The sequence below is a fragment of the Carlito syrichta genome, unplaced genomic scaffold, assembly GCF_000164805.1.
Source record: "Carlito syrichta isolate Samal-C Ts95f unplaced genomic scaffold, Tarsius_syrichta-2.0.1 Scaffold289052, whole genome shotgun sequence".
Classification (NCBI taxonomy): Eukaryota; Metazoa; Chordata; class Mammalia; order Primates; family Tarsiidae; genus Carlito; species Carlito syrichta.
Window position 1 is genome coordinate 10,428 of NW_007233148.1, and position 5,989 is coordinate 16,416.

Genomic DNA, 5,989 nt, shown 5'->3' on the forward strand with positions numbered 1-5,989 from the left:
ATGAAATGGTTTGTTTATTCCAGTATCCCATTCAGCCATTTCTCAAACCTTATCTCCCAGTTCTGGGTTTTGAGATGAATATGGGGTCTTTTAAATGATTGCAAGTAACCTTTGAGGATTATGCATTTTAAGCACTGGTTCACAATGAATATGTGACCAGATATATGTCACATAGGAGAAAGTCAAAAATATAATCCCTAAGAGGTTAATGACACAAATTGTATTTGGAGTTTCAATTTGCTGCAACAATTCTGAGCACTTTAGAAAAGTGACTTCAGCCTTAGCACCCAATGACTGCCAATACAAAGACGTCCTGATTTGGGGCCTGTTAGGAATAAGCTAGAGTTTTGACTGGAAGGCAACAAATCAAGTTTTAAAATTTAATACAATTAAATAGACTATAATTTTTTTATAAAAAGTTCTTTATAAAAAAAATAGTTGAAGTTTCTTGGAGTAGTTTTCCTAGCTGTAGTTAATAGTGTATACCAGGATAGTTACGCCTCCTTACTTATCCTCCCTTTGGAAAAAAGAGCTATACTTGAATTCGGGTGTCCTGTTTTCAAGGGGAAATAGGATTCATAGGCTAGAAACAGAGTCATGAGTGCCATCTTTAGGGCTCATATTTCTCCTGATCTTGGCTTTAGTTCCCAGCTTGAACAACAATTATGATCATTCTGTGAATACTCACATTCATTCATTAATCTGACAATGATATACCGGAATATGGTTTTTAGCAATTCTCGAGAGTTGCCTCTGCACCAGTCATGGCCACCTTCGTGCAGCTCAGCACCAAAGCCAAGATGCCCCTCGTGAGCCTGAGCACTTGGAAGTCTCCTACAGGCAAAGTCAAGGACACTGTGAAGGCGGCCATTGATGCAGGATACCACCCATCCACCGTGCCTACGTCTACCAGAATGAGCATGAGCTGGGGGAAGCCAGCTGGGAGAAGATCTAGGAGGAGACTGTGAAGCGGGAGGACCTCTTCATTGTGAGTAAGCTGTGGTCCCCCTTCTTTGAGAAGCCCCTGGTGAAGGAAGCCTGCAAGAAGACTCTTAGGACCTGAAGCTCAGTTACCTGTATGTCTACCTAGCTCACTGGCCACAGGGCTCCCAGGTTGGGAAGGACTTTATCCCCAAGGATGATAAAAGCAATGCCATCGGAGGTAAAGCAACATTCTTGGATGCCTGGGAGGCCATGGAGGAGCTGGTGGACAAGGGGCTGGTGAAAGGCCTCAGGGTCTCCAACTTCATCCACCTTCAGATTGAGATGCTCTTGAACAAGCCTGAACTGAAGCATAAGCCAGTGAAACCAGGTGGAGTGTCACCTGTACCTCACGAAGGAGAGGCTGATTCAATACTGCCACTCCAAGGGCATTGTTGTCATGGTCTGCAGCCCCCTGGGCTCCCCAGATAGACCTTGGGCCAAGACAGATGACTCTTTCCTGCTGGAGGGCCCCAAGATTAAGGAGATTGCTGCAAAGCACAAAAATACACTGCCCAGATTCTGATCCAGTTCCATATCCAGAAGAATGTGATTACAATTGCCAAGTCTGTGACACCAGCATGCATTGTTGAGAACTTCCAGGTCTTTGACTTCAATTTGACCAATGAGGAGATGACAACTATCCTCAGCTTCAAAAACCTGGCAAGCTTGTGACATACAAAACTCTTCTCACCTGGACAACTATCCCTTCGGTGCAGAATATTAAAGCTGAATCTCCTGTTGAGAGCACCCAGAAACTTCTCTTTCTTCACGGAAGTGTGACTCTCTTGGCCCGGGTCCTGTATTAGCCAAGTTTATCTGAGGTTGTACTGAACCTGACCCTTTTGTAAGCCAGAATCCAAGCAGTGTTGTATCTAGATAGTGTGTTCAACCAGGTAGGATTATCTCAGAAAGTATGGCTCGAACAGGCAAATGCAATTGTTACTTTCACTTGTTTGATCTGAACAAATGTTTGTTAAACATTAGAAACTCTAACACTGAGGAGAAAAAGAATTTTTAAAATAGTAAAAAAAAAAAAAAAAGATTCTCATTTACCAAGCTACATTAAAACCAGTGGTTGGGGTGGCATCCTATATTAATTCTATGGGTCAGAATTTCCCGAATCATGTTATAAGATGCTAATGGGTAATCTGGCAGGGAGAAAAACAAGTTTTATCATTCATTAGCCATATCACCATGTCTTCTTCCTGGAAGACTACAAATCATATCAGTATTTTCAGTTCAGAAAATGTCACCAGCTAGTTTTACTTCGTTCAGTCCAGTACAAACACATCAGACCATGGACATCTCTCCACATCTCATAGTTCACTAGCAATACACAGAGCAGACTTTAGTCAACGCTGTTCTGTACATTCTTCCTGTGACCTTGTTACCAGAATGAGGAGCTACATGGACAGAAATAGCACATTGCTGTTAATTAACTAATTGATCCTTTAGGCAGTTTCTAAGCCCCCCAGTGGTGACTTCTTGGTATTTATAACCATGAACAGTCTCCTTCTTTTGAGTATGGATAGGACCTATGGCCTAACCAAAAGGTGATAGGATGTCACTTCCAGGATTTATCTCAGATGTGACTTGTCTTATTAACAGATTGTCCCTCTTGCTGGTTTGAATGAATCTAGCTGCCATGTAGAAGAGGCCCCCCTGACGAGGGACTGGTGGTGGCCTCCCTCCAATAGCTAGTAGGAAGCTAAAGCCCTTAGTTCAACAACCCACAAGGAACTGTCCTGCCAATAAACATGTGAGCTTAGTAGATCCTTCCCCAGTCAAACCCTTAGATGAATCCTTATCCCTGACCAATATTTGAACCATAGCCTTGCTGGAGAGTCTGAAGCAGATAGCCCAGCTCAGTCATGCCTAGACTCCTGACCACAGATGCTGTGAGATAATAAATGCCTGGTGGATTAACACTCTAAGTTTGTGGTTATTTGTTATGTAGCACCAGATAACAAGTGCAATTAATTAATTATTGATTAATAAACTTGTGTCAGTGATATGTGCTGGGATGGAGTGATAAGTAAAGTTAGCTACTTCCCCTGACCCCAGAGAACTTCTAATGTAGTAAGGGAACTATTTATATTATATAATATTATAATTGATAATATTATGATTAATCTTTATATAGCACTTATGTGGCAGACACTAAATTGTCTAAGCACATTCTATAAATTTTCTTATTTAATTCTCACAACAATTAATAAGAACTATCATTGTTTACATTTTATCGGTGAGAAAACTGAGGCCAAGAGAAATTGAGTGGTCGCCCAGGGTCCCACTTCTGGCAACTGGCAGAGCTGGGTGTTGAACTCACTTCTTAATCATGATGTTATAATCACACTGACAAGTGTGAAATGTACATTGTGATGAGTCCTATAAAGAAAAAGTAGGTTTTCCTCAGAGAGTCTGTTATGGGGGCAGTAAAGGGCATTTAAGCTAAAATATGAAGGATAGGTTGATTAGAGACAGGTATTCTAGACTGTGAGAAAGGCAGACACCAAGGCCCTGTAGCAGGAAGAAATAATTTAAGGCAGAGAGGTGGGTGAAATGAGGCCACTAGCAGTTGGGTGAGACATTGGGTAGATATTAGAGAGATCAGAAGAGCCAGACAATGCAGAGAACTGTGGAACAGACTAAGGAGCTTTGTCTTTATTTTAAGAGCAATGGAATGGAATGCCATCTAAGGTATTTAATGGGGATGGGGGAGTAGGAGGCTCACATGATCGTATCGCATTTTGAGAATATCACTCTAGATTCTGGAGTAGAACACTTGAAAGGAGTCAAGAATAGCTGTCTGAGGCTATTGGGTTAGTTCTGGCAAGGGATAATGGTAGTGGCCTAAACAAAGGATGTGGTAGGGACAGAGAGAGGCAGACACGATCAAGAGATGTTTTGAAGATGAAAACAAGCAGAGACTGGCTAGGGGAAGAGAAGGGGTGAGATCAAGAATGACTCATACGTTTTAGCCATGCACAACTTGAACTTTATATAGTTTGCACCAATTGCAGGCTCCCGGTTACCCGATTTCCAAAGTCAAAGGCAGCGCCTCAGGAAAGTTGGCCCCTGGAGTCAGGTTTGTGGTTTCCTCATATATCACAACATAAAACATAGAAAACTTACTACAGAAGGTTAGGGGTTGCAAAACATCCCCCAAGGGCACCTAAGGGCTTTGACTGAGGACTTCAATCACTCACTTAAAATCAAAAAGCTTTGGTTTTAGAAAACAGATTTTTTTAATGAATGGGCCAATATGGTTTTGCTCCAGGCATCGTTTCAAACACTCTTCAGAAGTATTTCTGAGTCTCAGTTTGCATCCCTAAACTAAAGAACCAAGATCTGACCACTCCACCTCACCACATGGGATCCACGGAATTTCATAGTCCCAGCTTCTTCCTTCCACCACTGTCCAGGGCTCCTTTGTGTCTCATACCCAAAACCCAACCCTGCATTCAGTTGGCAGGACACTTCTAAATGTCACCCAAAGAGAAGCCCAGTGAGCACCATGTAAACAAGAAATTAACTTAGAAGCAGTTTCCTTCATTCAAAAGATGGCATTGACCCAGGTCTAACACAGAGCAAGTTACCTAGCCATCTACAAACAACCAAGCCATCTTTTTTCTTAAGGTAAAAGGATCTACAATCCAAGCCACTGGCAATCTAAATTAGCACAGTCCAAGAGTCTTAACAGCTGGTCCAGATCATTTCTCCAGCACCTCTTTAGGTTTTTTAAGCTGCAATTTCCTTATCTACAAAATGGGTGTATAAATAGTTACCCGTAAAGTGGCTCTGAGAACTAAGTTATCTATGAAAGATGTTTGACTCATTGTCTGACAGAGTGAGCTCTATGGGTGTTCATAATTCTGATTATACCCTGTCCAGTACTGTTCAGAAAAGAAGGCAAGAACATCAAGGACAGAGAAAAGATAGCCCTAAGCTACGACAGCTTCAGATTGTAGTGGAAGAGACATGGAACAAATGAAGGCTAATGGTAATGAGGAGCCAATCACTGACCTCCCTTGCTCCGCCCATTGTTCTCCCTGCTCCCATCCCAGGAGAGTCCCTCAGGGAGCCCTGGCACCAATCTGTGCAAGAAAATTGGAAGAATATTGATCTGGTGGAAAAAACAGCAGACAATGCATCCAGAGACTTTCCCTTGAGAACTTTATCAAGCCAATCACTAAACTTGTCTGTCTCAGATTCTCCTTCCACAAATGAGAGGAGTCACAGTCACACCTATACACAAAAGCACATCCGCATTTAAGACAGATTTTGATGAGATGGTAAATGAACAAATAATTAAAAAACAAAAGCAATGAATCCAGTTCCTACTAAGCTCTGCTTATGTGTTCAGCAACGTGGTAAGTGCTGAATAGGACACAGAATAAATTTATGCAGGGCCTTACCTCAGAAACAAAGAAGAATGACTATTCGCTAAGTGAGAAAAATAATAACAATTTTAAAACTAAACAGTGCAAAGCAGGATATAATAAAATGATAGACGGGCCAGGTATGGTGGCTCATGCCTGTAATCCCAGCGCTTTGGGAGGTTGAGGCGGGAGGATTGTTTGAGCCCAAGAGTTCAAGGCAAGCCTAGGCAACATAGTGAGACTCTCTCTCTCTACAAAAAAATTGAAAAATTAGCCAGGTATAGTTGTGCAGGCATACGTTCCCGGCTACTTGGGTTTCAGGCTGTGGAGAACTGTGATTATGCCACTGCACTCCAGTTTGGGCAACAGAGTAAGACCAAGACTCACAAAAGAGAGAGAGAGAAAAGAAAAGAAAGAAAAATAGATGATGCAATAGAGATGAGATGATCATGTCATGTGATTTTAGAGCTATGAGAGAACAATGAGAGGATGGCCTTATAAAAAACAGAGTCAAGAAAGATGATGACATGGAATGTAGAAGCTGTTCCAGGTGAAAAACTACCCAACTGACAACCCAAAGGTGGGAATGAGTAAGGCATATTTGGAAGAAGTCAAAACATCTA

General features: G+C 41.9%; 1 pseudogene; it reads left to right on the forward strand.

Moving 5' to 3' along the window:
• The first annotated feature begins 764 nt into the window (after nucleotides 1–764).
• LOC103256202 lies at nucleotides 765–1,708 on the forward strand (annotated as a pseudogene).
• Nucleotides 1,709–5,989: the final 4,281 nt, after the last annotated feature.